This window comes from Rhinoderma darwinii, chromosome 2, assembly GCF_050947455.1.
Source record: "Rhinoderma darwinii isolate aRhiDar2 chromosome 2, aRhiDar2.hap1, whole genome shotgun sequence".
Lineage (NCBI taxonomy): Eukaryota > Metazoa > Chordata > Amphibia > Anura > Rhinodermatidae > Rhinoderma > Rhinoderma darwinii.
In genome coordinates, this window is record NC_134688.1 from 328007795 (window position 1) to 328032576 (window position 24782).

Consider the following 24782-nt stretch of genomic DNA (forward strand, 5'->3'; position numbering starts at 1 on the left):
ACATAATAAAAAGTCAACAGCACCACGGAAGCCCAGGAAGTCTCCCACACTGGTACTAGCGAGGTGTTAAAGTGTTATTGATCTGCGATTTGACGAGAAAAGGCACATTTCACCTAAGAATAGCTATTAACTTTTAAAGCTTTAGTTTATTATTATTTTTAATCGATTGTGAAACAAATTCTAAACGACATAATAAAAAGGCAACCGCACCATGGATTCCCAGACAGTCTCCCACACTGGTACTAGCGAGGCCTTAAGCTGTGTAACTTCTGCGATCTAACGAGAGCAGGCACATTCAGCTTAGAATGGCTATTGACATTAAATGCTTTAATCAATAGTCATTTTTAATCGATTGTGAAACAAAATCTAAACGACATAATAAAAAGTCAACCGCACCACGGATTCCCAGACAGTCTCCCACACTGGTACTAGCGAGGCCTTAAGCTGTGTAACTTCTGCGATCTGACAAGAGCAGGGACATTCAGCTTAGAACGGCCATTGACAACCGCACCACAGATTCCCACGCTGGTACTAGCGAGGCCTTAAGCTGTATAACTTCTGCGACCTGACAAGAGCAGGCACATTCAGCTTAGAACGGCCATTGACATTAAATGCTTTAATCCATAGTCCATTTTAATCGATTGTGAAACAAATCTAAACGACATAATAAAAAGTCAACCGCACCTCGGATTCCCAGACAGTCTCTCACACTCGTACTAGCGAGGCCTTAAAGTGTTATATATCAGCGATTTGACGAGAAAAGGCACATTTAAGCTTAGAATGGCTATTAACTTTTAAAGCTTTAGTCTATTTTTATTTTTAAACAATTGTGAAAGAAATTCTAAACGACATAATAAAAAGTCAACAGCACCACGGAAGCCCAGGAAGTCTCCCACACTGGTACTAGCGAGGTGTTAAAGTGTTATTGATCTGCGATTTGACGAGAAAAGGCACATTTCACCTAAGAATAGCTATTAACTTTTAAAGCTTTAGTTTATTATTATTTTTAATCGATTGTGAAACAAATTCTAAACGACATAATAAAAAGGCAACCGCACCATGGATTCCCAGACAGTCTCCCACACTGGTACTAGCGAGGCCTTAAGCTGTGTAACTTCTGCGATCTAACGAGAGCAGGCACATTCAGCTTAGAATGGCTATTGACATTAAATGCTTTAATCAATAGTCCTTTTTAATCGATTGTGAAACAAAATCTAAATGACATAATAAAAAGTCAACCGCACCACGGATTCCCAGACAGTCTCCCACACTGGTACTAGCGAGGCCTTAAGCTGTGTAACTTCTGCGATCTGACAAGAGCAAGGACATTCAGCTTAGAATGGCCATTGACATTAAATGCTTTAATCCATAGTCCTTTTTAATCGATTGTGAAACAAAATCTAAACGACATAATAAAAATTCAACCGCACCACGGATTCCCAGACAGTCTCCCACACTGGTACTAGCGAGGCCTTAAGCTGTGTAACTTCTGCGATCTGACGAGAGCAGGCACATTCAGCTTAGAATGGCCATTGACGTTAAATGCTTTAATCCATAGTCCTATTTAATCTATTGTGAAACAAAATCTAAACGACATAATAAAAAGTCAACCGCACCACGGATTCCCAGACAGTCTCCCACACTGGTACTAGCGAGGCGTTAAGCTGTGTAACTTCTGCGATCTAACGAGAGCAGGCACATTCAGCTTAGAATAGCCATTGACATTAAATGCTTTAATCCATAGTCCTTTTTAATCGATTGTGAAACAAAATCTAAACGACATAATAAAAAGTCAACCGCACCACGGATTCCCAGACAGTCTCCCACACTGGTACTAGCGAGGCCTTAAGCTGTGTAACTTCTGCGATCTGACAAGAGCAGGGACATTCAGCTTAGAATGGCCATTGACATTAAATGCTTTAATCCATAGTCCTTTTTAATCGATTGTGAAACAAAATCTAAACGACATAATAAAAATTCAACCGCACCACGGATTCCCAGACAGTCTCCCACACTGGTACTAGCGAGGCCTTAAGCTGTGTAACTTCTGCGTTCTGACGAGAGCAGGCACATTCAGCTTAGAATGGCCATTGACGTTAAATGCTTTAATCCATAGTCCTATTTAATCTATTGTGAAACAAAATCTAAACTACATAATAAAAAGTCAACTGCACCACGGATTCCCAGACAGTCTCCCACACTGGTACTAGCGAGGCCTTAAGCTGTGTAACTTCTGCGATCTGACGAGAGCAGGCACATTCAGCTTAGAATGGCCATTGACATTAAATGCTTTAATCCATAGTCCTTTTTAATCGATTGTGAAACAAAATCTAAACGACATAATAAAAAGTCGACCGCACCACGGATTCCCAGACAGTCTCCCACACTGGTACTAGCGAGGCCTTAAGCTGTGTAACTTCTGCGATCTGACGAGAGCAGGCACATTCAGCTTAGAATGGCCATTGACATTAAATGCTTTAATCCATAGTCCTATTTAATCTATTGTGAAACAAAATCTAAACGACATAATAAAAAGTCAACCGCACCACGGATTCCCAGACAGTCTCCCACACTGGTACTAGCGAGGCCTTAATCTGTGTAACTTCTGCGATCTGACGAGAGCAGGCACATTCAGCTTAGAATGGCCATTGACATTAAAAGCCTTAATCCATAGTCCTATTTAATCTATTGTGAAACAAAATCTAAACAACATAATAAAAAGTCAACCGCACCACGGATTCCCAGACAGTCTCCCACACTGGTACTAGTGAGTCCTTAAGCTGTGTAACTTCTGCGATCTGACGAGAGCAGGGACATTCAGCTTAGAATGGCCATTGACATTAAATGCTTTAATCCATAGTCCTTTTTAATCGATTGTGAAACAAAATCTAAACGACATAATAAAAATTCAACCGCACCACAGATTCCCAGACAGTCTCCCACACTGGTACTAGCGAGGCCTTAAGCTGTGTAACTTCTGCGTTCTGACGAGAGCAGGCACATTCAGTTTAGAATGGCCATTGACGTTAAATGCTTTAAACCATAGTCCTATTTAATCTTTTGTGAAACAAAATCTAAACATAATAAAAAGACAACCGCACCACGGATTCCCAGACAGTCTCCCACACTGGTACTAGCGAGGCCTTAAGCTGTGTAACTTCTGCAATCTGACGAGAGCAGGCACATTCAGCTTAGAATGGCCCTTGACATTTAATGCTTTAATCCATAGTCCTTTTTTATCGATTGTGAAACAAAATCTAAACAACATAATAAAAAGTCAACCGCACCACGGATTCCCAGACAGTCTCCCACACTGGTACTAGCGAGGCCTTAAGCTGTGTAACTTCTGCGATCTGACGAGAGCAGGGACATTCAGCTTAGAATGGCCATTGACATTAAATGCTTTAATCCATAGTCCTTTTTAATTGATTGTGAAACAAAATCTAAACGACATAATAAAAATTCAACCGCACCACGGATTCCCAGACAGTCTCCCACACTGGTACTAGCGAGGCCTTAAGCTGTGTAACTTCTGCAATCTGACGAGAGCAGGCACATTCAGCTTAGAATGGCCATTGACGTTAAATGCTTTAATCCATAGTCCTATTTAATCTATTGTGAAACAAAATCTAAACGACATAATAAAAAGTCAACCGCACCACGGATTCCCAGACAGTCTCCCACACTGGTACTAGCGAGGCCTTAAGCTGTGTAACTTCTGCGATCTGACAAGAGCAGACACTTTCAGCTTAGAATGGCCATTGACATTAAAAGCATTAATCCATAGTCCTATTTAATCTATTGTGAAACAAAATCTAAACAACATAATAAAAAGTCAACCGCACCACGGATTCCCAGACAGTCTCCCACACTGGTACTAGCGAGGCCTTAAGCTGTGTAACTTCTGCGATCTGACGAGAGCAGGCACATTCAGCTTAGAATGGCCATTGACATTAAATGCTTTAATCCATAGTCCTTTTTAATCGATTGTGAAACAAAATCTAAACGACATAATAAAAAGTCAACCGCACCACGGATTCCCAGACAGTCTCCCACACTGGTACTAGCGAGGCCTTAAGCTGTCTAACTTCTGCGATCTGACGAGAGCAGGCACATTCAGCTTAGAATGGCCATTGACGTTAAATGCTTTAATCCATAGTCCTATTTAATCTATTGTGAAACAAAATCGAAACGACATAATAAAAAGTCAACCGCACCACGGATTCCCAGACAATCTCCCACACTGGTACTAGCGAAGCGTTAAGCTGTGTAACTTCTGCGATCTAACGAGAGCAGGCACATTCAGCTTAGAATCGCCATTGACATTAAATGCTTTAATCCATAGTCATTTTTAATCGATTGTGAAACAAAATCTAAACGACATAATAAAAAGTCAACCGCACCACGGATTCCCAGACAGTCTCCCACACTGGTACTAGCGAGGCCTTAAGCTGTGTAACTTCTGCGATCTGACGATAGCAGGCACATTCAGCTTAGAATGGCCATTGACATTAAAAGCCTTAATCCATAGTCCTATTTAATCTATTGTGAAACAAAATCTAAACAACATAATAAAAAGTCAACCGCACCACGGATTCCCAGACAGTCTCCCACACTGGTACTAGCGAGGCCTTAAGCTGTGTAACTTCTGCGATCTGACGAGAGCAGGGACATTCCGCTTAGAATGGCCATTGACATTAAATGCTTTAATCCATAGTCCTTTTTAATCGATTGTGAAACAAAATCTAAACGACATAATAAAAAGTCAACCGCACCACGGATTCCCAGACAGTCTCCCACACTGGTACTAGCGAGGCCTTAAGCTGTGTAACTTCTGCGTTCTGACGAGAGCAGGCACATTCAGCTTAGAATGGCCATTGACGTTAAATGCTTTAATCTATAGTCCTATTTAATCTATTGTGAAACAAAATCTAAACGACATAATAAAAAGTCAACCACACCACGGATTCCCAGACAGTCTCCCACACTGGTACTAGCGAGGCCTTAAGCTGTGTAACTTCTGCGATCTGACGAGAGCAGGCACATTCAGCTTAGAATGGCCATTGACATTAAATGCTTTAATCCATAGTCCTTTTTAATCGATTGTGAAACAAAATCTAAACGACATAATAAAAGGTCAACCGCACCACGGATTCCCAGACAGTCTCCCACACTGGTACTAGCGAGGCCTTAAGCTGTGTAACTTCTGCGATCTGACGAGAGAAGGCACATTCAGCTTAGAATGGCCATTGACATTAAATGCTTTAATCCATAGTCCTTTTTAATCGATTGGAAACAAAATCTAAACGACATAATAAAAATTCAACCGCACCACGTATTCCCAGACAGTCTCCCACACTGGTACCAGCGAGGCCTTAAGCTGTGTAACTTCTGCGATCTGACGAGAGCAGGCACATTCAGCTTAGAATGGCCATTGACGTTAAATGCTTTAATCCATAGTCCTATTTAATCTATTGTGAAACAAAATCTAAACGACATAATAAAAAGTCAACCGCACCACGGATTCCCAGACAGTCTCCCACACTGGTACTAGCGAGGCGTTAAGCTGTGTAACTTCTGCGATCTAACGAGAGCAGGCACATTCAGCTTAGAATGGCCATTGACATTAAATGCTTTAATCCATAGTCCTTTTTAATCGATTGTGAAACAAAATCTAAACGACATAATAAAAAGTCAACCGCACCACGGATTCCTAGACAGTCTCCCAAACTGGTACTAGCGAGGCCTTAAGCTGTGTAACTTCTGCGATCTGACGAGAGCAGGCACATTCATCTTAGAATGGCCATTGACATTAAAAGCCTTAATCCATAGTCCTATTTAATCGATTGTGAAACAAAATCTAAACGACATAATAAAAATTCAACCGCACCACAGATTCCCAGACAGTCTCCCACACTGGTACTAGCGAGGCCTTAAGCTGTGTAACTTCCGCGATCTGACGAGAGCAGGCACATTCATCTTAGAATGGCCATTGACATTAAAAGCCTTAATCCATAGTCCTATTTAATCGATTGTGAAACAAAATCTAAACGACATAATAAAAATTCAACCGCACCACGGATTCCCAGACAGTCTCCCACACTGGTACTAGCGAGGCCTTAAGCTGTGTAACTTCTGCGTTCTGACGATAGCAGGCACATTCAGCTTAGAATGGCAATTGACGCTAAATGCTTTAATCCATAGTCCTTTTTAATCGATTGTGAAACAAAATCTAAACGACATAATAAAAGGTCAACCGCACCACGGATTCCCAGACAGTCTCCCACACTGGTACTAGCGAGGCCTTAAGCTGTGTAACTTCTGCGATCTGACGAGAGCAGGGACATTCAGCTTAGAATGGCCATTGACATTAAATGCTTTAATCCATAGTCCTTTTTAATCGATTGTGAAACAAAATCTAAACGACATAATAACAATTCAACCGCACCACGGATTCCCAGACAGTCTCCCACACTGGTACTAGCGAGGCCTTAAGCTGTGTAACTTCTGCGTTCTGACGAGAGGAGGCACATTCAGCTTAGAATGGCCATTGACGTTAAATGCTTTAATCCATAGTCCTATTTAATCTATTGTGAAACAAAATCTAAACGACATAATAAAAAGTCAACCGCACCACGGATTCCCAGACAGTCTCCCACACTGGTACTAGCGAGGCCTTAAGCTGTGTAACTTCTGCGATCTGACGAGAGCAGGCACATTCAGCTTAGAATGGCCATTGACCTTAAATGCTTTAATCCATAGTCCTATTTAATCTATTGTGAAACAAAATCTAAACGACATAATAAAAAGTCAACTGCACCACGGATTCCCAGACAGTCTCCCACACTGGTACTAGCGAGGCCTTAAAGGAACAGTGTCATCACAAATTATTTTTTTATATGTTAAAGATGTTAGTGCTTTATTAAAAACGTTTATATTCATTTGTGTGTTTGTGTTTTACTTTTTCTTATTTTTACACTTTTTCTTCCCTATGGGGGCTGCCATTTTTTGTTCCATTTCTGTCTGTGTCGATTAACGACACATACAGACATGGAATACGGCAGCACAGTCCCATAGGGACTGCGGACGGCTCCCGTCCCATTGACTTCAGTGTACGGCGTCTGTGTGGGAACTGCACATGCGCCGCTCCCACACAGTCCAATTCGAAATTGGCGCCGTCCGGCGCCATTTTCCTGTGGACCGGAAGTCGCGGCCGGACAGTAATATTACTACTTCCGGTCGCGGCTTCCGGATTTGTGCACTTGGACCAGCGGCAGCAAACGGAGCGGACGGGCCGGAGGGAGCCGCGGCGGCAGGAGCAGGTAAGAGATTTCAATGTATGTTCGTGTTTGTGTGTGTTTACTACTGTATGTAAACCTACTACACTGTGTGTTAGCTCAAAAAATGGCGACACACAGTGTAGGAGGTTACACCGTTCAAACCCCTCGTTTATCCCGGCACTAGCCAGGATAAAGGAGGGGGGGATGCTGAGAGCTCACTAGAGCGAGGGCTTTTAACCCAATGTTGCAATGCTGCAATTTTGGGAATAGCTCCATCTAGTGACCAAAAATGGGTAGTATTATAAATTAGAATTAATTTATAATATTTCCTGACTCGTGAAAAAAATAAAAAAAATTTGAACAATGTTTAATCACCCACACACTAAATGTTTAATTTAAAAAAAAAAAACATGTTTTTCTGGCAACACATTGCCTTTAAGCTGTGTAACTTCTGCGATCTGACGAGAGCAGGGACATTCAGCTTAGAATGGCCATTGACATTCAGCTTAGAATGGCCATTGACATTAAATGCTTTAATCGATAGTCCTATTTAATCTATTGTGAAACAAAATCTAAACGACATAATAAAAAGTCAACCACACCACGGATTCCCAGACAGTCTCCCACACTGGTACTAGCGAGGCCTTAAGCTGTGTAACTTCTGCGATCTGACGAGAGCAGGGACATTCAGCTTAAAATGGCCGTTGACATTAAATGCTTTAATCCATAGTCCTTTTTAATCGATTGTGAAACAAAATCTAAACGACATAATAACAATTCAACCGCACCACGGATTCCCAGACAGTCTCCCACACTGGTACTAGCGAGGTCTTAAGCTGTGTAACTTCTGCGATCTGACGAGAGCAGGCACATTCAGCTTAGAATGGCCATTGACCTTAAATGCTTTAATCCATAGTCCTTTTTAATCGATTGTGAAACAAAATCTAAACGACATAATAAAAAGTCAACCGCACCACGGATTCCCAGACAGTCTCCCACACTGGTACTAGCGAGGCCTTAAGCTGTGTAACTTCTGCGATCTGACGAGAGCAGGCACATTCAGCTTAGAATGGCCATTGACGTTAAATGTTTTAATCCATAGTCCTATTTAATCTATTGTGAAACAAAATCTAAACGACATAATAAAAAGTCAACCGCACCACGTATTCCCAGACAGTCTCCCACACTGGTACTAGCGAGGCGTTAAGCTGTGTAACTTCTGCGATCTAACGAGAGCAGGCACATTCAGCTTAGAATGGCCATTGACATTAACTGCTTTAATCCATAGTCCTTTTTAATCGATTGTGAAACAAAATCTAAACGACATAATAAAAAGTCAACCGCACCACGGATTCCCAGACAGTCTCCCACACTGGTACTACCGAGGCCTTAAGCTGTGTAACTTCTGCGATCTGACGAGAGCAGGCACATTCAGCTTAGAATGGCCATTGACATTAAATGCTTTAATCCATAGTCCTTTTTAATCGATTGTGAAACAAAATCTAAACGACATAATAAATAGTCAACCGCACTACGGATTCCCAGACAGTCTCCCACACTGGTGCTAGCGAGGCCTTAAGCTGTGTAACTTCTGCGATCTGATGAGAGCAGGGACATTCAGCTTAGAATGGCCATTGACATTAAATGCTTTAATCCATAGTCCTTTTTAATCGATTGTGAAACAAAATCTAAACTACATAATAAAAATTCAACCGCACCACGGATTCCCAGACAGTCTCCCACACTGGTACTAGCGAGGCCTTAAGCTGTGTAAGTTCTGCGATCTGACGAGAGCAGGAACATTCAGCTTAGAATGGCCATTGACGTTAAATGCTTTAATCCATAGTCCTATTTAATCTATTGTGAAACAAAATCTAAACGACATAATAAAAAGTCAACCGCACCACGGATTCCCAGACAGTCTCCCACACTGGCACTAGCGAGGCCTTAAGCTGTGTAACTTCTGCGATCTGACGAGAGCAGGCACATTCAGCTTAGAATAGCCATTGACGTTAAATGCTTTAATCCATAGTCCTTTTTAATCGATTGTGAAACAAAATCTAAACGACATCATAAAAACTCATCCGCACCACGGATTCCCAGACAGTCTCCCACACTGGTACTAGCGAGGCCTTAAGCTGTGTAACTTCTGCGATCTGACGAGAGCAGGCACATTCAGCTTAGAATGGCCATTGACATTAAAAGCCTTAATCCATAGTCCTATTTAATCTATTGTGAAACAAAATCTAAACAACATAATAAAAAGTCAACCGCACCACGGATTCCCAGACAGTCTCCCACACTGGTACTAGCGACGCCTTAAGCTGTGTAACTTCTGCGATCTGACGAGAGCAGGGACATTCAGCTTAGAATGGCCATTGACATTAAATGCTTTAATCCATAGTCCTTTTTAATCGATTGTGAAACAAAATCTAAACGACATAATAAAAATTCAACCGCACCACGGATTCCCAGACAGTCTCCCACACTGGTACTAGCGAGGACTTAAGCTGTGTTACTTCTGCGTTCTGACGAGAGCAGGCACATTCAGCTTAGAATGGCCATTGACGTTAAATGCTTTAATCCATAGTCCTATTTAATCTGTTGTGAAACAAAATCTAAACGACATAATAAAAAGTCAACCGCACCACGGATTCCCAGACAGTCTCCTACACTGGTACTAGCGAGGCGTTAAGCTGTGTAACTTCTGCGATCTGACGAAAGCAGGCACATTCAGCTTAGAATGGCCATTGACATTAAATGCTTTAATCCATAGTCCTTTTTAATCGATTGTGAAACAAAATCTAAACGACATAATAAAAATTCAACCGCACCACGGATTCCCAGACAGTCTCCCACACGGGTACTAGCGAGGCCTTAAGCTGTGTAACTTCTGCGATCTGACGAGAGCAGGCACATTCAGCTTAGAATGGCCATTGACGTTAAATGTTTTAATCCATAGTCCTATTTAATCTATTGTGAAACAAAATCTAAACGACATAATAAAAAGTCAACCGCACCACGTATTCCCAGACAGTCTCCCACACTGGTACTAGCGAGGCGTTAAGCTGTGTAACTTCTGCGATCTAACGAGAGCAGGCACATTCAGCTTAGAATGGCCATTGACATTAAATGCTTTAATCCATAGTCCTTTTTAATCGATTGTGAAACAAAATCTAAACGACATAATAAAAAGTCAACCGCACCACGGATTCCCAGACAGTCTCCCACACTGGTACTAGCGAGGCCTTAAGCTGTGTAACTTCTGCGATCTGACGAGAGCAGGCACATTCAGCTTAGAATGGCCATTGACATTAAATGCTTTAATCCATAGTCCTTTTTAATCGATTGTGAAACAAAATCTAAACGACATAATAAAAAGTCAACCGCACTACGGATTCCCAGACAGTCTCCCACACTGGTACTAGCGAGGCCTTAAGCTGTGTAACTTCTGCGATCTGACGAGAGCAGGTACATTCAGCTTAGAATGGCCATTGACATTAAATGCTTTAATCCATAGTACTTTTTAATCGATTGTGAAACAAAATCTAAACGACATAATAAAAAGTCAACCGCACCATGGATTCCCAGACAGTCTCCCACAATGGTACTAGCGAGGCCTTAAGCTGTGTAACTTCTGCGATCTGACGAGAGCAGGTACATTCAGCTTAGAATGGCCATTGACATTAAAAGCTTTAATCCATAGTACTTTTTAATCGATTGTGAAACAAAATCTAAACGACATAATAAAAAGTCAACCGCACCATGGATTCCCAGACAGTCTCCCACAATGGTACTAGCGAGGCCTTAAGCTGTGTAACTTCTGCGATCTGACGAGAGCAGGCACATTCAGCTTAGAATGGTCATTGACATTAAATGCTTTAATCCATAGTCCTTTTTAATCGATTGTGAAACAAAATCTAAACGACATAATAAAAAGTCAACCACACCACGGATTCCCAGACAGTCTCCCACACTGGTACTAGCGAGGCCTTAAGCTGTGTAACTTCTGCGATCTGACGAGAGCAGGGACATTCAGCTTAGAATGGCCATTGACATTAAATGCTTTAATCCATAGTCCTTTTTAATCGATTGTGAAACAAAATCTAAACGACATAATAAAAATTCAACCGTACCACGGATTTCCAGACAGTCTCCCACACTGGTACTAGCGAGGCCTTAAGCTGTGTAACTTCTGCGATCTGACGAGAGCAGGCACATTCAGCTTAGAATGGCCATTGACATTAAATGCTTTAATCCATAGTCCTTTTTAATCGATTGTGAAACAAAATCTAAACGACATAATAAAAAGTCAACCGCACTACGGATTCCCAGACAGTCTCCCACACTGGTACTAGCGAGGCCTTAAGCTGTGTAACTTCTGCGATCTGACGAGAGCAGGTACATTCAGCTTAGAATGGCCATTGACATTAAATGCTTTAATCCATAGTACTTTTTAATCGATTGTGAAACAAAATCTAAACGACATAATAAAAAGTCAACCGCACCATGGATTCCCAGACAGTCTCCCACAATGGTACTAGCGAGGCCTTAAGCTGTGTAACTTCTGCGATCTGTTGAGAGCAGGTACATTCAGCTTAGAATGGCCATTGACATTAAAAGCTTTAATCCATAGTCCTTTTTAATCGGTTGTGAAACAAAATCTAAACGACATAATAAAAAGTAAACCGCACCACGGAATCCCAGACAGTCGCCCACACTGGTACTAGCAAGGCCTTAAGTTGTGTAACTTCTGCGATCTGACGAGAGCAGGCACATTCAGCTTAGAATGGCCATTGACATTAAACGCTTTAATCCATAGTCCTTTTTAATCGATTATGAAACAAAATCTAAACGACATAATAAAAAGTCAACCGCACCACGGATTCCCAGACAGTCTCCCACACTGGTACTAGCGAGGCCTTAAGCTGTGTAACTTCTGCGATCTGACGAGAGCAGGCACATTCAGCTTAGAATGGCCATTGACATTAAATGCTTTAATCCATAGTCCTTTTTAATCGATTGTGAAACAAAATCTAAACGACATAATAAAAATTCAACCGCACCACGGATTCCCAGACAGTCTCCCACACTGGTACTAGCTAGGCCTTAAGCTGTGTAACTTCTGCGTTCTGACGAGAGCAGGTACATTCAGCTTAGAATGGCCATTGACATTAAATGCTTTAATCCATAGTACTTTTTAATCGATTGTGAAACAAAATCTAAACGACATAATAAAAAGGCAACCGCACCACGGATTCCCAGACAGTCTCCCACACTGGTACTAGCGAGGCCTTAAGCTGTGTAACTTCTGCGATCTGACGAGAGCAGGCACATTCAGCTTAGAATGGCCATTGACATTAAATGCTTTAATCCATAGTACTTTTTAATCGATTGTGAAACAAAATCTAAACGACATAATAAAAAGTCAACCGCACCATGGATTCCCAGACAGTCTCCCACAATGGTACTAGCGAGGCCTTAAGCTGTGTAACTTCTGCGATCTGACGAGAGCAGGTACATTCAGCTTAGAATGGCCATTGACATTAAATGCTTTAATCCATAGTACTTTTTAATCGATTGTGAAACAAAATCTAAACGACATAATAAAAAGTCAACCGCACCATGGATTCCCAGACAGTCTCCCACAATGGTACTAGCGAGGCCTTAAGCTGTGTAACTTCTGCGATCTGACGAGAGCAGGCACATTCAGCTTAGAATGGCCATTGACATTAAAAGCTTTAATCCATAGTACTTTTTAATCGATTGTGAAACAAAATCTAAACGACATAATAAAAAGTCAACCGCACCATGGATTCCCAGAAAGTCTCCCACAATGGTACTAGCGAGGCCTTAAGCTGTGTAACTTCTGCGACCTGACGAGAGCAGGCACATTCAGCTTAGAATGGCCATTGACATTAAATGCTTTAATCCATAGTCCTTTTTAATCGATTGTGAAACAAAATCTAAACGACATAATAAAAAGTAAAGCGCACCACGGAATCCCAGACAGTCGCCCACACTGGTACTAGCAAGGCCTTAAGTTGTGTAACTTCTGCGATCTGACGAGAGCAGGCACATTCAGCTTAGAATGGCCATTGACATTAAATGCTTTAATCCATAGTCCTTTTTAATCGATTGTGAAACAAAATCTAAACGACATAATAAAAAGTCCCCCACACTGGTACTAGCGAGGCCTTAAGCTGTGTTACTTCTGCGTTCTGACGAGAGCAGGCACATTCAGCTTAGAATGGCCATTGACGTTAAATGCTTTAATCCATAGTCCTATTTAATCTATTGTGAAACAAAATCTAAACGACATAATAAAAAGGCAACCGCACCACGTATTCCCAGACAGTCTCCCACACTGGTACTAGCGAGGCGTTAAGCTGTGTAACTTCTGCGATCTGACGAGAGCAGGCACATTCAGCTTAGAATGGCCATTGACATTAAGTTCTTTAATCCATAGTCCTTTTTAATCGATTGTGAAACAAAATCTAAATGACATAATAAAAAGTCAACTGCACCACGGATTCCCAGACAGTCTCCCACACTGGTACTAGCGAGGCCTTAAGCTGTGTAACTTCTGCGATCTGACGAGAGCAGGGACATTAAGCTTAGAATGGCCATTGACATTAAATGCTTTAATCCATAGTCCTTTTTAATCGATTGTGAAACAAAATCTAAACGACATAATAAAAATGCAACCGCACCACAGATTCCCAGACAGACTCCCACACTGGTACTAGCGAGGCGTTAAGCTGTGTAACTTCTGCGATCTGACGAGAGCAGGCACATTCAGCTTAGAATGGCCATTGACATTAAATGCTTTAATCCATAGTCCTTTTTAATCTATTGTGAAACAAAATCTAAACGACATAATAGAAAGTCAACCGCACCACGGATTCCCAGACAGTCTCCCACACTGGTACTAGCGAGGCCTTAAGCTGTGTAACTTCTGCGATCTGACGAGAGCAGGCACATTCAGCTTAGAATGGCCATTGACGTTAAATGTTTTAATCCATAGTCCTATTTAATCTATTGTGAAACAAAATCTAAACGACATAATAAAAAGGCAACCGCACCACGTATTCCCAGACAGTCTCCCACACTGGTACTAGCGAGGCGTTAAGCTGTGTAACTTCTGCGATCTAACGAGAGCAGGCACATTCAGCTTAGAATGGCCATTGACATTAAATGCTTTAATCCATTGTCCTTTTTAATCGATTGTGAAACAAAATCTAAACGACATAATAAAAAGTCAACCGCACCACGGATTCCCAGACAGTCTCCCACACTGGTACTAGCGTGGCCTTAAGCTGTGTTACTTCTGCGTTCTGACGAGAGCAGGCACATTCAGCTTAGAATGGCCATTGACGTTAAATGTTTTAATCCATAGTCCTATTTAATCTATTGTGAAACAAAATCTAAACGACATAATAAAAAGTCAACCGCACCACGTATTCCCAGACAGTCTCCCACACTGGTACTAGCGAGGCGTTAAGCTGTGTAACTTCTGCGATCTAACGAGAGCAGGCACATTCAGCTTAGAATGGCCATTGACATTAAATGCTTTAATCCATAGTCCTTTTTAATCGATTGTGAAACAAAATCTAAACGACATAATAAAAAGTCAACCGCACCACGGATTCCCAGACAGTCTCCCACACTGGTACTAGCGAGGCCTTAAGCTGTGTAACTTCTGCGATCTGACGAGAGCAGGCACATTCAGCTTAGAATGGCCATTGACATTAAATGCTTTAATCCATAGTCCTTTTTAATCGATTGTGAAACAAAATCTAAACGACATAATAAAAAGTCAACCGCACTACGGATTCCCAGACAGTCTCCCACACTGGTACTAGCGAGGCCTTAAGCTGTGTAACTTCTGCGATCTGACGAGAGCAGGCACATTCAGCTTAGAATGGCCATTGACATTAAAAGCTTTAATCCATAGTACTTTTTAATCGATTGTGAAACAAAATCTAAACGACATAATAAAAAGTCAACCGCACCATGGATTCCCAGACAGTCTCCCACAATGGTACTAGCGAGGCCTTAAGCTGTGTAACTTCTGCGATCTGACGAGAGCAGGCACATTCAGCTTAGAATGGCCATTGACATTAAAAGCTTTAATCCATAGTACTTTTTAATCGATTGTGAAACAAAATCTAAACGACATAATAAAAAGTCAACCGCACCATGGATTCCCAGACAGTCTCCCACAATGGTACTAGCGAGGCCTTAAGCTGTGTAACTTCTGCGATCTGACGAGAGCAGGCACATTCAGCTTAGAATGGTCATTGACATTAAATGCTTTAATCCATAGTCCTTTTTAATCGATTGTGAAACAAAATCTAAACGACATAATAAAAAGTCAACCACACCACGGATTCCCAGACAGTCTCCCACACTGGTACTAGCGAGGCCTTAAGCTGTGTAACTTCTGCGATCTGACGAGAGCAGGGACATTCAGCTTAGAATGGCCATTGACATTAAATGCTTTAATCCATAGTCCTTTTTAATCGATTGTGAAACAAAATCTAAACGACATAATAAAAATTCAACCGTACCACGGATTTCCAGACAGACTCCCACACTGGTACTAGCGAGGCCTTAAGCTGTGTAACTTCTGCGTTCTGACGAGAGCAGGCACATTCAGCTTAGAATGGCCATTGACGTTAAATGTTTTAATCCATAGTCCTATTTAATCTATTGTGAAACAAAATCTAAACGACATAATAAAAAGTCAACCGCACCACGGATTCGCAGACAGTCTCCCACACTGGTACTGGCGAGGCCTTAAGCTGTGTAACTGCTGCGATCTGACGAGAGCAGGCACATTCAGCTTAGAATGGCCATTGACATTAAATGCTTTAATCCATAGTCCTTTTTAATCGGTTGTGAAACAAAATCTAAACGACATAATAAAAAGTAAACCGCACCACGGAATCCCAGACAGTCGCCCACACTGGTACTAGCAAGGCCTTAAGTTGTGTAACTTCTGCGATCTGACGAGAGCAGGCACATTCAGCTTAGAATGGCCATTGACATTAAATGCTTTAATCCATAGTCCTTTTTAATCGATTGTGAAACAAAATCTAAACGACATAATAAAAAGTCAACCACACCACGGATTCCCAGACAGTCTCCCACACTGGTACTAGCGAGGCCTTAAGCTGTGTAACTTCTGCGATCTGACGAGAGCAGGCACATTCAGCTTAGAATGGCCATTGACATTAAATGCTTTAATCCATAGTCCTTTTTAATCGATTGTGAAACAAAATCTAAACGACATAATAAAAATTCAACCGCACCACGGATTCCCAGACAGTCTCGCACACTGGTACTAGCGAGGCCTTAAGCTGTGTAACTTCTGCGTTCTGACGAGAGAAGGTACATTCAGCTTAGAATGGCCATTGACATTAAATGCTTTAATCCATAGTACTTTTTAATCGATTGTGAAACAAAATCTAAACGACATAATAAAAAGGCAACCGCACCACGGATTCCCAGACAGTCTCCCACACTGGTACTAGCGAGGCCTTAAGCTGTGTAACTACTGCGATCTGACGAGAGCAGGCACATTCAGCTTAGAATGGCCATTGACATTAAATGCTTTAATCCATAGTACTTTTTAATCGATTGTGAAACAAAATCTAAACGACATAATAAAAAGTCAACCGCACCATGGATTCCCAGACAGTCTCCCACAATGGTACTAGCGAGGCCTTAAGCTGTGTAACTTCTGCGATCTGACGAGAGCAGGTACATTCAGCTTAGAATGGCCATTGACATTAAATGCTTTAATCCATAGTACTTTTTAATCGATTGTGAAACAAAATCTAAACGACATAATAAAAAGGCAACCGCACCATGGATTCCCAGACAGTCTCCCACAATGGTACTAGCGAGGCCTTAAGCTGTGTAACTTCTGCGATCTGACGAGAGCAGGCACATTCAGCTTAGAATGGCCATTGACATTAAAAGCTTTAATCCATAGTACTTTTTAATCGATTGTGAAACAAAATCTAAACGACATAATAAAAAGTCAACCGCACCATGGATTCCCAGACAGTCTCCCACAATGGTACTAGCGAGGCCTTAAGCTGTGTAACTTCTGCGATCTGACGAGAGCAGGCACATTCAGCTTAGAATGGCCATTGACATTAAATGCTTTAATCCATAGTCCTTTTTAATCGATTGTGAAACAAAATCTAAACGACATAATAAAAAGTAAACCGCACCACGGAATCCCAGACAGTCGCCCACACTGGTACTAGCAAGGCCTTAAGTTGTGTAACTTCTGCGATCTGACGAGAGCAGGCACATTCAGCTTAGAATGGCCATTGACATTAAACGCTTTAATCCATAGTCCTTTTTAATCGATTGTGAAACAAAATCTAAACGACATAATAAAAAGTCAACCGCACCACGGATTCCCAGACAGTCTCCCACACTGGTACTAGCGAGGCCTTAAGCTGTGTTACTTCTGCGTTCTGACGAGAGCAGGCACATTCAGCTTAGAATGGCCATTGACGTTAAATGCTTTAATCCATAGTCCTATTTAATCTATTGTGAAACAAAATCTAAACGACATAATAGAAAGTCAACCGCACCACGGATTCCCAGACAGTCTCCCACACTGGTACTAGCGAGGCCTTAAGCTGTGTAACTTCTGCGATCTGACGAGAGCAGGCACATTCAGCTTAGAATGGCCATTGACGTTAAATGTTTTAATCCATAGTCCTATTTAATCTATTGTGAAACAAAATCTAAACGACATAATAAAAAGGCAACCGCACCACGTATTCCCAGACAGTCTCCCACACTGGTACTAGCGAGGCGTTAAGCTGTGTAACTTCTGCGATCTAACGAGAGCAGGCACATTCAGCTTAGAATGGCCATTGACATTAAATGCTTTAATCCATAGTCCTTTTTAATCGATTGTGAAACAAAATCTAAACGACATAATAAAAAGTCAACCGCACCACGGATCCCCAGACGGTCTCCCACACTGGTACTAGTGAGGCCTTAAGCTGTGTAACTTCTGCGATCTGACGAGAACAGGCACATTCAGCTTAGAATGGCCATTGACATTAAATGCTTTAATCCATAGTCCTTTTTAATCGATTGTGAAACAAAATCTAAACGACATAATAAATAGTCAACCGCACTACGGATTCCCAGACAGTCTCCCACACTGGTACTAGCGAGGCCTTAAGCTGTGTAACTTCTGCGATCTGATGAGAGCAGGGACATTCAGCTTAGAATGGCCATTGACAATAAATGCTTTAATCCATAGTCCTTTTTAATCGATTGTGAAACAAAATCTAAACGACATAATAAAAATTGAACCGCACCACGGATTCCCAGACAGTCTCCCACACTGGTACTAGCGAGGCCTTAAGCTGTGTAACTTCTGCGATCTGACGAGAGCAGGTACATTCAGCTTAGAATGGCCATTGACATTAAATGCTTTAATCCATAGTCCTTTTTAATCGATTGTGAAACAAAATCTAAACGACATAATAAAAACTCATCCGCACCACGGATTCCCAGACAGTCTCCCACACTGGTACTAGCGAGGCCTTAAGCTGTGTAACTTCTGCGATCTGACGAGAGCAGGCACATTCAGCTTAGAATGGCCATTGACATTAAAAGCCTTAATCCATAGTCCTATTTAATCTATTGTGAAACAAAATCTAAACAACATAATAAAAAGTCAACCGCACCACGGATTCCCAGACAGTCTCCCACACTGGTACTAGCGAGGCCTTAAGCTGTGTAACTTCTGCGATCTGACGAGAGCAGGGACATTCAGCTTAGAATGGCCATTGACATTAAATGCTTTAATCCATAGTCCTTTTTAATCGATTGTGAAACAAAATCTAAACGACATAATAAAAATTCAACCGCACCACGGATTCCCAGACAGTCTCCCACACTGGTACTAGCGAGGCCTTAAGCTGTGTTACTTCTGCGTTCTGACGAGAGCAGGCACATTCAGCTTAGAATGGCCATTGACGTTAAATGCTTTAATCCATAGTCCTATTTAATCTGTTGTGAAACAAAATCTAAACGACATAATAAAAAGTCAACCGCACCACGGATTCCCAGACAGTCTCCTACACTGGTACTAGCGAGGCGTTAAGCTGTGTAACTTCTGCGATCTGACGAAAGCAGGCACATTCAGCTTAGAATGGCCATTGACATTAAATGCTTTAATCCATAGTCCTTTTTAATCGATTGTGAAACAAAATCTAAACGACATAATAAAAATTCAACCGCACCACGGATTCCCAGACAGTCTCCCACACTGGTACTAGCGAGGCCTTAAGTTGTGTAACTTCTGCGATCTGACGAGAGCAGGCACATTCAGCTTAGAATGGCCATTGACGTTAAATGTTTTAATCCATAGTCCTATTTAATCTATTGTGAAACAAAATCTAAACGACATAATAAAAAGTCAACCGCACCACGTATTCCCAGACAGACTTCCACAGTGGTACTAGCGAGGAGTTAAGCTGTGTAACTTCTGCGATCTAACGAGAGCAGGCACATTCAGCTTAGAATGGCCATTGACATTAAATGCTTTAATCCATAGTCCTTTTTAATCGATTGTGAAACAAAATCTAAACGACATAATAAAAAGTCAACCGCACCACGGATTCCCAGACAGTCTCCCACACTGGTACTAGCGAGGCCTTAAGCTGTGTAACTTCTGCGATCTGACGAGAGCAGGCACATTCAGCTTAGAATGGCCATTGACATTAAATGCTTTAATCCATAGTCCTTTTTAATCGATTGTGAAACAAAATCTAAACGACATAATAAAAAGTCAACCGCACTACGGATTCCCAGACAGTCTCCCACACTGGTACTAGCGAGGCCTTAAGCTGTGTAACTTCTGCGATCTGACGAGAGCAGGTACATTCAGCTTAGAATGGCCATTGACATTAAATGCTTTAATCCATAGTACTTTTTAATCGATTGTGAAACAAAATCTAAACGACATAATAAAAAGTCAACCGCACCATGGATTCCCAGACAGTCTCCCACAATGGTACTAGCAAGGCCTTAAGCTGTGTAACTTCTGCGATCTGACGAGAGCAGGCACATTCAGCTTAGAATGGCCATTGACATTAAAAGTTTTAATCCATAGTACTTTTTAATCGATTGTGAAACAAAATCTAAACGACATAATAAAAAGTCAACCGCACCATGGATTCCCAGACAGTCTCCCACAATGGTACTAGCGAGGCCTTAAGCTGTGTAACTTCTGCGATCTGACGAGAGCAGGCACATTCAGCTTAGAATGGTCATTGACATTAAATGCTTTAATCCATAGTCCTTTTTAATCGATTGTGAAACAAAATCTAAACGACATAATAAAAAGTCAACCACACCACGGATTCCCAGACAGTCTCCCACACTGGTACTAGCGAGGCCTTAAGCTGTGTAACTTCTGCGATCTGACGAGAGCAGGGACATTCAGCTTAGAATGGCCATTGACATTAAATGCTTTAATCCATAGTCCTTTTTAATCGATTGTGAAACAAAATCTAAACGACATAATAAAAATTCAACCGCACCACGGATTTCCAGACAGTCTCCCACACTGGTACTAGCGAGGCCTTAAGCTGTGTAACTTCTGCGTTCTGACGAGAGCAGGCACATTCAGCTTAGAATGGCCATTGACGTTAAATGTTTTAATCCATAGTCCTATTTAATCTATTGTGAAACAAAATCTAAACGACATAATAAAAAGTCAACCGCACCACGGATTCCTTGACAGTCTCCCACACTGGTACTGGCGAGGCCTTAAGCTGTGTAACTGCTGCGATCTGACGAGAGCAGGCACATTCAGCTTAGAATGGCCATTGACATTAAATGCTTTAATCCATAGTCCTTTTTAATCGGTTGTGAAACAAAATCTAAACGACATAATAAAAAGTAAACCGCACCACGGAATCCCAGACAGTCGCCCACACTGGTACTAGCAAGGCCTTAAGTTGTGTAACTTCTGCGATCTGACGAGAGCAGGCACATTCAGCTTAGAATGGCCATTGACATTAAACGCTTTAATCCATAGTCCTTTTTAATCGATTGTGAAACAAAATCTAAACGACATAATAAAAAGTCAACCGCACCACGGATTCCCAGACAGTCTCCCACACTGGTACTAGCGAGGCCTTAAGCTGTGTAACTTCTGCGATCTGACGAGAGCAGGCACATTCAGCTTAGAATGGCCATTGACGTTAAATGCTTTAATCCATAGTCCTATTTAATCTATTGTGAAACAAAATCTAAACGACATAATAAAAAGTCAACCGCACCACGGATTCCCAGACAGTCTCCCACACTAGTAATAGCGAGGCGTTAAGCTGTGTAACTTCTGCGATCTAACGAGAGCAGGCACATTCAGCTTAGAATGGCCATTGGCATTAAATGCTTTAATCCATAGTCCTTTTTAATCGATTGTGAAACAAAATCTAAACGACATAATAAAAAGTCAACCGCACCACGGATTCCCAGACAGTCTCCCACACTGGTACTAGCGAGGCCTTAAGCTGTGTAACTTCTGCGATCTGACGAGAGCAGGGACATTCAGCTTAGAATGGCCATTGACATTAAATGCTTTAATCCATAGTCCTTTTTAATCGATTGTGAAACAAAATCTAAACGACATAATAAAAATTCAACCGCACGACGGATTCCCAGACAGTCTCCCACACTGGTACTAGCGAGGCCTTAAGCTGTGTTACTTCTGCGTTCTGACGAGAGCAGGCACATTCAGCTTAGAATGGCCATTGACGTTAAATGCTTTAATCCATAGTCCTATTTAATCTATTGTGAAACAAAATCTAAACGACATAATAAAAAGGCAACCGCACCACGTATTCCCAGACAGTCTCCCACACTGGTACTAGCGAGGCGTTAAGCTGTATAACTTCTGCGACCTGACAAGAGCAGGCACATTCAGCTTAGAACGGCCATTGACATTAAATGCTTTAATCCATAGTCCATTTTAATCGATTGTGAAACAAATCTAAACGACATAATAAAAAGTCAACCGCACCTCGGATTCCCAGACAGTCTCTCACACTCGTACTAGCGAGGCCTTAAAGTGTTATATATCAGCGATTTGACGAGAAAAGGCACATTTAAGCTTAGAATGGCTATTAACTTTTAAAGCTTTAGTCTATTTTTATTTTTAAACAATTGTGAAAGAAATTCTAAACGACATAATAAAAAGTCAACAGCACCACGGAAGCCCAGGAAGTCTCCCACACTGGTACTAGCGAGGTGTTAAAGTGTTATTGATCTGCGATTTGACGAGAAAAGGCACATTTCACCTAAGAATAGCTATTAACTTTTATAGCTTTAGTTTATTATTATTTTTAATCGATTGTGAAACAAATTCTAAACGACATAATAAAAAGGCAACCGCACCATGGATTCCCAGACAGTCTCCCACACTGGTACTAGCGAGGCCTTAAGCTGTGTAACTTCTGCGATCTAACGAGAGCAGGCACATTCGGCTTAGAATGGCTATTGACATTAAATGCTTTAATCAATAGTCCTTTTTAATCGATTGTGAAACAAAATCTAAACGACATAATAAAAAGTCAACCGCACCACGGATTCCCAGACAGTCTCCCACACTGGTACTAGCGAGGCCTTAAGCTGTGTAACTTCTGCGATCTGACAAGAGCAGGGACATTCAGCTTAGAATGGCCATTGACATTAAATGCTTTAATCCATAGTCCTTTTTAATCGATTGTGAAACAAAATCTAAACGACATAATAAAAAGTCAACCGCTCCACGGATTCCCAGACAGTCTCCCACACTGGTACTAGCGAGGCGTTAAGCTGTGTAACTTCTGCGATCTAACGAGAGCAGGCACATTCAGCTTAGAATGGCCATTGACATTAAATGCTTTAATCCATAGTCCTTTTTAATCGATTGTGAAACAAAATCTAAACGACATAATAAAAAGTCAACCGCACCACGGATTCCCAGACAGTCTCCCACACTGGTACTAGCGAGGCCTTAAGCTGTGTAACTTCTGCGATCTGACAAGAGCAGGGACATTCAGCTTAGAATGGCCATTGACATTAAATGCTTTAATCCATAGTCCTTTTTAATCGATTGTGAAACAAAATCTAAACGACATAATAAAAATTCAACCGCACCACGGATTCCCAGACAGTCTCCCACACTGGTACTAGCGAGGCCTTAAGCTGTGTAACTTCTGCGTTCTGACGAGAGAAGGCACATTCAGCTTAGAATGGCCATTGACGTTAAATGCTTTAATCCATAGTCCTATTTAATCTATTGTGAAACAAAATCTAAACTACATAATAAAAAGTCAACTGCACCACGGATTCCCAGACAGTCTCCCACACTGGTACTGGCGAGGCCTTAAGCTGTGTAACTTCTGCAATCTGACGAGAGCAGGCACATTCAGCTTAGAATGGCCATTGACATTAAATGCTTTAATCCATAGTCCTATTTAATCTATTGTGAAACAAAATCTAAACGACATAATAAAAAGTCAACCGCACCACGGATTCCCAGACAGTCTCCCACACTGCTACTAGCGAGGCGTTAAGCTGTGTAACTTCTGCAATCTAACGAGAGCAGGTACATTCAGCTTAGAATGGCCATTGACATTAAATGCTTTAATCCATAGTCCTTTTTAATCGATTGTGAAACAAAATCTAAACGACATAATAAAAAGTTAACCGCACCACGGATTCCCAGACAATCTCCCACACTGGTACTAGCGAGGCCTTAAGCTGTGTAACTTCTGCGATCTGACGAGAGCAGGCACATTCAGCTTAGAATGGCCATTGACATTAAAAGCCTTAATCCATAGTCCTATTTAATCTATTGTGAAACAAAATCTAAACAACATAATAAAAAGTCAACCGCACCACGGATTCCCAGACAGTCTCCCACACTGGTACTAGCGAGGCCTTAAGCTGTGTAACTTCTGCGATCTGACGAGAGCAGAGACATTCAGCTTAGAATGGCCATTGACATTAAATGCTTTAATCCATAGTCCTTTTTAATCGATTGTGAAACAAAATCTAAACGACATAATAAAAAGTCAACCGCACCACGGATTCCAAGACAGTCTCCCACACTGGTACTAGCGAGGCCTTAAGCTGTGTAACTTCTGCGATCTGACGAGAGCAGGCACATTCATCTTAGAATGGCCATTGACATTAAATGCTTTAACCCCTTAAGGACGCAGCCTAGTTTTGGCCTTAAGGCTCAGAGCCCATTTTTCAAATCTGACATATTTCACTTTATGTGGTAATAACGTCGGAATGCTTAAACCTACCCAAGCGATTCTGAGATTGTTTTCTCGTGACACATTGGGCTTCATGTTCGTGGTAAAATTTGGTCGATATATTCAGTGTTTATTGGTGAAAAATTGCAAAATGTAGAGAAAATTTAGAAAAAATAGCATTTTTCAGAATTGAAAT

At 41.5% G+C, this 24782-nt stretch overlaps 107 pseudogenes; all 107 read right to left on the reverse strand.

Annotated features, from left to right (window-relative positions):
- Positions 1 to 198: 198 nt before the first annotated feature.
- On the reverse strand, positions 199 to 317 carry LOC142746480 (5S ribosomal RNA; annotated as a pseudogene).
- A 67-nt stretch (positions 318 to 384) lies between these two features.
- LOC142746477 (5S ribosomal RNA) lies at positions 385 to 503 on the reverse strand (annotated as a pseudogene).
- A 543-nt stretch (positions 504 to 1046) lies between these two features.
- Positions 1047 to 1165, reverse strand: LOC142746481 (5S ribosomal RNA; annotated as a pseudogene).
- A 67-nt stretch (positions 1166 to 1232) lies between these two features.
- Positions 1233 to 1351, reverse strand: LOC142746241 (5S ribosomal RNA; annotated as a pseudogene).
- A 67-nt stretch (positions 1352 to 1418) lies between these two features.
- Positions 1419 to 1537, reverse strand: LOC142744829 (5S ribosomal RNA; annotated as a pseudogene).
- Positions 1538 to 1604: 67 nt separating this feature from the next.
- Positions 1605 to 1723, reverse strand: LOC142746677 (5S ribosomal RNA; annotated as a pseudogene).
- A 67-nt stretch (positions 1724 to 1790) lies between these two features.
- Positions 1791 to 1909, reverse strand: LOC142745510 (5S ribosomal RNA; annotated as a pseudogene).
- A 67-nt stretch (positions 1910 to 1976) lies between these two features.
- LOC142744327 (5S ribosomal RNA) lies at positions 1977 to 2095 on the reverse strand (annotated as a pseudogene).
- Positions 2096 to 2162: 67 nt separating this feature from the next.
- On the reverse strand, positions 2163 to 2281 carry LOC142747509 (5S ribosomal RNA; annotated as a pseudogene).
- Positions 2282 to 2348: 67 nt separating this feature from the next.
- LOC142744489 (5S ribosomal RNA) lies at positions 2349 to 2467 on the reverse strand (annotated as a pseudogene).
- Positions 2468 to 2534: 67 nt separating this feature from the next.
- Positions 2535 to 2653, reverse strand: LOC142744720 (5S ribosomal RNA; annotated as a pseudogene).
- A 67-nt stretch (positions 2654 to 2720) lies between these two features.
- On the reverse strand, positions 2721 to 2839 carry LOC142746468 (5S ribosomal RNA; annotated as a pseudogene).
- A 67-nt stretch (positions 2840 to 2906) lies between these two features.
- Positions 2907 to 3025, reverse strand: LOC142746209 (5S ribosomal RNA; annotated as a pseudogene).
- Positions 3026 to 3089: 64 nt separating this feature from the next.
- Positions 3090 to 3208, reverse strand: LOC142746311 (5S ribosomal RNA; annotated as a pseudogene).
- A 67-nt stretch (positions 3209 to 3275) lies between these two features.
- On the reverse strand, positions 3276 to 3394 carry LOC142744033 (5S ribosomal RNA; annotated as a pseudogene).
- Positions 3395 to 3461: 67 nt separating this feature from the next.
- Positions 3462 to 3580, reverse strand: LOC142746093 (5S ribosomal RNA; annotated as a pseudogene).
- Positions 3581 to 3647: 67 nt separating this feature from the next.
- Positions 3648 to 3766, reverse strand: LOC142745864 (5S ribosomal RNA; annotated as a pseudogene).
- Positions 3767 to 3833: 67 nt separating this feature from the next.
- Positions 3834 to 3952, reverse strand: LOC142747280 (5S ribosomal RNA; annotated as a pseudogene).
- A 67-nt stretch (positions 3953 to 4019) lies between these two features.
- LOC142744929 (5S ribosomal RNA) lies at positions 4020 to 4138 on the reverse strand (annotated as a pseudogene).
- A 253-nt stretch (positions 4139 to 4391) lies between these two features.
- Positions 4392 to 4510, reverse strand: LOC142745868 (5S ribosomal RNA; annotated as a pseudogene).
- A 67-nt stretch (positions 4511 to 4577) lies between these two features.
- Positions 4578 to 4696, reverse strand: LOC142745462 (5S ribosomal RNA; annotated as a pseudogene).
- Positions 4697 to 4763: 67 nt separating this feature from the next.
- On the reverse strand, positions 4764 to 4882 carry LOC142744045 (5S ribosomal RNA; annotated as a pseudogene).
- Positions 4883 to 4949: 67 nt separating this feature from the next.
- LOC142744266 (5S ribosomal RNA) lies at positions 4950 to 5068 on the reverse strand (annotated as a pseudogene).
- A 67-nt stretch (positions 5069 to 5135) lies between these two features.
- On the reverse strand, positions 5136 to 5254 carry LOC142745778 (5S ribosomal RNA; annotated as a pseudogene).
- A 66-nt stretch (positions 5255 to 5320) lies between these two features.
- On the reverse strand, positions 5321 to 5439 carry LOC142745623 (5S ribosomal RNA; annotated as a pseudogene).
- A 67-nt stretch (positions 5440 to 5506) lies between these two features.
- LOC142746185 (5S ribosomal RNA) lies at positions 5507 to 5625 on the reverse strand (annotated as a pseudogene).
- A 67-nt stretch (positions 5626 to 5692) lies between these two features.
- Positions 5693 to 5811, reverse strand: LOC142746091 (5S ribosomal RNA; annotated as a pseudogene).
- Positions 5812 to 5878: 67 nt separating this feature from the next.
- Positions 5879 to 5997, reverse strand: LOC142747138 (5S ribosomal RNA; annotated as a pseudogene).
- Positions 5998 to 6064: 67 nt separating this feature from the next.
- LOC142746336 (5S ribosomal RNA) lies at positions 6065 to 6183 on the reverse strand (annotated as a pseudogene).
- Positions 6184 to 6250: 67 nt separating this feature from the next.
- Positions 6251 to 6369, reverse strand: LOC142743808 (5S ribosomal RNA; annotated as a pseudogene).
- Positions 6370 to 6436: 67 nt separating this feature from the next.
- On the reverse strand, positions 6437 to 6555 carry LOC142746827 (5S ribosomal RNA; annotated as a pseudogene).
- A 67-nt stretch (positions 6556 to 6622) lies between these two features.
- Positions 6623 to 6741, reverse strand: LOC142747282 (5S ribosomal RNA; annotated as a pseudogene).
- Positions 6742 to 7870: 1129 nt separating this feature from the next.
- LOC142745278 (5S ribosomal RNA) lies at positions 7871 to 7989 on the reverse strand (annotated as a pseudogene).
- A 67-nt stretch (positions 7990 to 8056) lies between these two features.
- LOC142745707 (5S ribosomal RNA) lies at positions 8057 to 8175 on the reverse strand (annotated as a pseudogene).
- A 67-nt stretch (positions 8176 to 8242) lies between these two features.
- On the reverse strand, positions 8243 to 8361 carry LOC142747283 (5S ribosomal RNA; annotated as a pseudogene).
- A 67-nt stretch (positions 8362 to 8428) lies between these two features.
- Positions 8429 to 8547, reverse strand: LOC142745887 (5S ribosomal RNA; annotated as a pseudogene).
- Positions 8548 to 8614: 67 nt separating this feature from the next.
- Positions 8615 to 8733, reverse strand: LOC142747352 (5S ribosomal RNA; annotated as a pseudogene).
- Positions 8734 to 8800: 67 nt separating this feature from the next.
- On the reverse strand, positions 8801 to 8919 carry LOC142747073 (5S ribosomal RNA; annotated as a pseudogene).
- A 67-nt stretch (positions 8920 to 8986) lies between these two features.
- Positions 8987 to 9105, reverse strand: LOC142746066 (5S ribosomal RNA; annotated as a pseudogene).
- A 67-nt stretch (positions 9106 to 9172) lies between these two features.
- LOC142745841 (5S ribosomal RNA) lies at positions 9173 to 9291 on the reverse strand (annotated as a pseudogene).
- Positions 9292 to 9358: 67 nt separating this feature from the next.
- On the reverse strand, positions 9359 to 9477 carry LOC142746528 (5S ribosomal RNA; annotated as a pseudogene).
- Positions 9478 to 9544: 67 nt separating this feature from the next.
- On the reverse strand, positions 9545 to 9663 carry LOC142745863 (5S ribosomal RNA; annotated as a pseudogene).
- A 67-nt stretch (positions 9664 to 9730) lies between these two features.
- On the reverse strand, positions 9731 to 9849 carry LOC142746578 (5S ribosomal RNA; annotated as a pseudogene).
- A 67-nt stretch (positions 9850 to 9916) lies between these two features.
- Positions 9917 to 10035, reverse strand: LOC142746388 (5S ribosomal RNA; annotated as a pseudogene).
- Positions 10036 to 10102: 67 nt separating this feature from the next.
- On the reverse strand, positions 10103 to 10221 carry LOC142745480 (5S ribosomal RNA; annotated as a pseudogene).
- Positions 10222 to 10288: 67 nt separating this feature from the next.
- LOC142745888 (5S ribosomal RNA) lies at positions 10289 to 10407 on the reverse strand (annotated as a pseudogene).
- A 67-nt stretch (positions 10408 to 10474) lies between these two features.
- On the reverse strand, positions 10475 to 10593 carry LOC142747284 (5S ribosomal RNA; annotated as a pseudogene).
- Positions 10594 to 10660: 67 nt separating this feature from the next.
- LOC142744459 (5S ribosomal RNA) lies at positions 10661 to 10779 on the reverse strand (annotated as a pseudogene).
- Positions 10780 to 10846: 67 nt separating this feature from the next.
- On the reverse strand, positions 10847 to 10965 carry LOC142744639 (5S ribosomal RNA; annotated as a pseudogene).
- Positions 10966 to 11032: 67 nt separating this feature from the next.
- On the reverse strand, positions 11033 to 11151 carry LOC142746568 (5S ribosomal RNA; annotated as a pseudogene).
- Positions 11152 to 11218: 67 nt separating this feature from the next.
- Positions 11219 to 11337, reverse strand: LOC142744686 (5S ribosomal RNA; annotated as a pseudogene).
- Positions 11338 to 11404: 67 nt separating this feature from the next.
- LOC142746998 (5S ribosomal RNA) lies at positions 11405 to 11523 on the reverse strand (annotated as a pseudogene).
- A 67-nt stretch (positions 11524 to 11590) lies between these two features.
- On the reverse strand, positions 11591 to 11709 carry LOC142744460 (5S ribosomal RNA; annotated as a pseudogene).
- A 67-nt stretch (positions 11710 to 11776) lies between these two features.
- Positions 11777 to 11895, reverse strand: LOC142745680 (5S ribosomal RNA; annotated as a pseudogene).
- Positions 11896 to 12148: 253 nt separating this feature from the next.
- Positions 12149 to 12267, reverse strand: LOC142747285 (5S ribosomal RNA; annotated as a pseudogene).
- A 67-nt stretch (positions 12268 to 12334) lies between these two features.
- Positions 12335 to 12453, reverse strand: LOC142745127 (5S ribosomal RNA; annotated as a pseudogene).
- A 67-nt stretch (positions 12454 to 12520) lies between these two features.
- Positions 12521 to 12639, reverse strand: LOC142744414 (5S ribosomal RNA; annotated as a pseudogene).
- Positions 12640 to 12706: 67 nt separating this feature from the next.
- On the reverse strand, positions 12707 to 12825 carry LOC142744640 (5S ribosomal RNA; annotated as a pseudogene).
- A 67-nt stretch (positions 12826 to 12892) lies between these two features.
- LOC142745414 (5S ribosomal RNA) lies at positions 12893 to 13011 on the reverse strand (annotated as a pseudogene).
- A 67-nt stretch (positions 13012 to 13078) lies between these two features.
- Positions 13079 to 13197, reverse strand: LOC142746124 (5S ribosomal RNA; annotated as a pseudogene).
- A 412-nt stretch (positions 13198 to 13609) lies between these two features.
- LOC142746399 (5S ribosomal RNA) lies at positions 13610 to 13728 on the reverse strand (annotated as a pseudogene).
- A 67-nt stretch (positions 13729 to 13795) lies between these two features.
- Positions 13796 to 13914, reverse strand: LOC142744748 (5S ribosomal RNA; annotated as a pseudogene).
- Positions 13915 to 14167: 253 nt separating this feature from the next.
- LOC142747286 (5S ribosomal RNA) lies at positions 14168 to 14286 on the reverse strand (annotated as a pseudogene).
- Positions 14287 to 14353: 67 nt separating this feature from the next.
- LOC142746662 (5S ribosomal RNA) lies at positions 14354 to 14472 on the reverse strand (annotated as a pseudogene).
- A 67-nt stretch (positions 14473 to 14539) lies between these two features.
- LOC142743788 (5S ribosomal RNA) lies at positions 14540 to 14658 on the reverse strand (annotated as a pseudogene).
- Positions 14659 to 14725: 67 nt separating this feature from the next.
- LOC142745889 (5S ribosomal RNA) lies at positions 14726 to 14844 on the reverse strand (annotated as a pseudogene).
- Positions 14845 to 14911: 67 nt separating this feature from the next.
- On the reverse strand, positions 14912 to 15030 carry LOC142747288 (5S ribosomal RNA; annotated as a pseudogene).
- A 67-nt stretch (positions 15031 to 15097) lies between these two features.
- LOC142745227 (5S ribosomal RNA) lies at positions 15098 to 15216 on the reverse strand (annotated as a pseudogene).
- A 67-nt stretch (positions 15217 to 15283) lies between these two features.
- Positions 15284 to 15402, reverse strand: LOC142745415 (5S ribosomal RNA; annotated as a pseudogene).
- Positions 15403 to 15469: 67 nt separating this feature from the next.
- On the reverse strand, positions 15470 to 15588 carry LOC142746569 (5S ribosomal RNA; annotated as a pseudogene).
- A 67-nt stretch (positions 15589 to 15655) lies between these two features.
- LOC142744687 (5S ribosomal RNA) lies at positions 15656 to 15774 on the reverse strand (annotated as a pseudogene).
- Positions 15775 to 15841: 67 nt separating this feature from the next.
- Positions 15842 to 15960, reverse strand: LOC142747257 (5S ribosomal RNA; annotated as a pseudogene).
- A 67-nt stretch (positions 15961 to 16027) lies between these two features.
- On the reverse strand, positions 16028 to 16146 carry LOC142746278 (5S ribosomal RNA; annotated as a pseudogene).
- A 253-nt stretch (positions 16147 to 16399) lies between these two features.
- Positions 16400 to 16518, reverse strand: LOC142744267 (5S ribosomal RNA; annotated as a pseudogene).
- A 253-nt stretch (positions 16519 to 16771) lies between these two features.
- LOC142745200 (5S ribosomal RNA) lies at positions 16772 to 16890 on the reverse strand (annotated as a pseudogene).
- Positions 16891 to 16957: 67 nt separating this feature from the next.
- LOC142744641 (5S ribosomal RNA) lies at positions 16958 to 17076 on the reverse strand (annotated as a pseudogene).
- A 67-nt stretch (positions 17077 to 17143) lies between these two features.
- On the reverse strand, positions 17144 to 17262 carry LOC142746291 (5S ribosomal RNA; annotated as a pseudogene).
- A 67-nt stretch (positions 17263 to 17329) lies between these two features.
- LOC142745416 (5S ribosomal RNA) lies at positions 17330 to 17448 on the reverse strand (annotated as a pseudogene).
- A 253-nt stretch (positions 17449 to 17701) lies between these two features.
- LOC142743882 (5S ribosomal RNA) lies at positions 17702 to 17820 on the reverse strand (annotated as a pseudogene).
- Positions 17821 to 17887: 67 nt separating this feature from the next.
- On the reverse strand, positions 17888 to 18006 carry LOC142747289 (5S ribosomal RNA; annotated as a pseudogene).
- Positions 18007 to 18073: 67 nt separating this feature from the next.
- Positions 18074 to 18192, reverse strand: LOC142746663 (5S ribosomal RNA; annotated as a pseudogene).
- Positions 18193 to 18259: 67 nt separating this feature from the next.
- Positions 18260 to 18378, reverse strand: LOC142745111 (5S ribosomal RNA; annotated as a pseudogene).
- A 67-nt stretch (positions 18379 to 18445) lies between these two features.
- LOC142745223 (5S ribosomal RNA) lies at positions 18446 to 18564 on the reverse strand (annotated as a pseudogene).
- A 67-nt stretch (positions 18565 to 18631) lies between these two features.
- Positions 18632 to 18750, reverse strand: LOC142745824 (5S ribosomal RNA; annotated as a pseudogene).
- Positions 18751 to 18817: 67 nt separating this feature from the next.
- LOC142746529 (5S ribosomal RNA) lies at positions 18818 to 18936 on the reverse strand (annotated as a pseudogene).
- A 67-nt stretch (positions 18937 to 19003) lies between these two features.
- LOC142744035 (5S ribosomal RNA) lies at positions 19004 to 19122 on the reverse strand (annotated as a pseudogene).
- Positions 19123 to 19189: 67 nt separating this feature from the next.
- Positions 19190 to 19308, reverse strand: LOC142745297 (5S ribosomal RNA; annotated as a pseudogene).
- Positions 19309 to 19375: 67 nt separating this feature from the next.
- On the reverse strand, positions 19376 to 19494 carry LOC142746389 (5S ribosomal RNA; annotated as a pseudogene).
- A 67-nt stretch (positions 19495 to 19561) lies between these two features.
- Positions 19562 to 19680, reverse strand: LOC142746131 (5S ribosomal RNA; annotated as a pseudogene).
- Positions 19681 to 19933: 253 nt separating this feature from the next.
- On the reverse strand, positions 19934 to 20052 carry LOC142747290 (5S ribosomal RNA; annotated as a pseudogene).
- Positions 20053 to 20119: 67 nt separating this feature from the next.
- Positions 20120 to 20238, reverse strand: LOC142744461 (5S ribosomal RNA; annotated as a pseudogene).
- Positions 20239 to 20305: 67 nt separating this feature from the next.
- LOC142743867 (5S ribosomal RNA) lies at positions 20306 to 20424 on the reverse strand (annotated as a pseudogene).
- Positions 20425 to 20491: 67 nt separating this feature from the next.
- LOC142746570 (5S ribosomal RNA) lies at positions 20492 to 20610 on the reverse strand (annotated as a pseudogene).
- A 67-nt stretch (positions 20611 to 20677) lies between these two features.
- LOC142744688 (5S ribosomal RNA) lies at positions 20678 to 20796 on the reverse strand (annotated as a pseudogene).
- A 67-nt stretch (positions 20797 to 20863) lies between these two features.
- LOC142745837 (5S ribosomal RNA) lies at positions 20864 to 20982 on the reverse strand (annotated as a pseudogene).
- A 67-nt stretch (positions 20983 to 21049) lies between these two features.
- LOC142746506 (5S ribosomal RNA) lies at positions 21050 to 21168 on the reverse strand (annotated as a pseudogene).
- A 253-nt stretch (positions 21169 to 21421) lies between these two features.
- LOC142747291 (5S ribosomal RNA) lies at positions 21422 to 21540 on the reverse strand (annotated as a pseudogene).
- A 253-nt stretch (positions 21541 to 21793) lies between these two features.
- Positions 21794 to 21912, reverse strand: LOC142744036 (5S ribosomal RNA; annotated as a pseudogene).
- A 67-nt stretch (positions 21913 to 21979) lies between these two features.
- Positions 21980 to 22098, reverse strand: LOC142747034 (5S ribosomal RNA; annotated as a pseudogene).
- An 812-nt stretch (positions 22099 to 22910) lies between these two features.
- Positions 22911 to 23029, reverse strand: LOC142745512 (5S ribosomal RNA; annotated as a pseudogene).
- A 67-nt stretch (positions 23030 to 23096) lies between these two features.
- On the reverse strand, positions 23097 to 23215 carry LOC142747019 (5S ribosomal RNA; annotated as a pseudogene).
- Positions 23216 to 23282: 67 nt separating this feature from the next.
- Positions 23283 to 23401, reverse strand: LOC142745513 (5S ribosomal RNA; annotated as a pseudogene).
- A 67-nt stretch (positions 23402 to 23468) lies between these two features.
- On the reverse strand, positions 23469 to 23587 carry LOC142746643 (5S ribosomal RNA; annotated as a pseudogene).
- A 67-nt stretch (positions 23588 to 23654) lies between these two features.
- Positions 23655 to 23773, reverse strand: LOC142745649 (5S ribosomal RNA; annotated as a pseudogene).
- Positions 23774 to 24026: 253 nt separating this feature from the next.
- On the reverse strand, positions 24027 to 24145 carry LOC142745917 (5S ribosomal RNA; annotated as a pseudogene).
- Positions 24146 to 24212: 67 nt separating this feature from the next.
- On the reverse strand, positions 24213 to 24331 carry LOC142745240 (5S ribosomal RNA; annotated as a pseudogene).
- A 67-nt stretch (positions 24332 to 24398) lies between these two features.
- Positions 24399 to 24517, reverse strand: LOC142745952 (5S ribosomal RNA; annotated as a pseudogene).
- Positions 24518 to 24782: the final 265 nt, after the last annotated feature.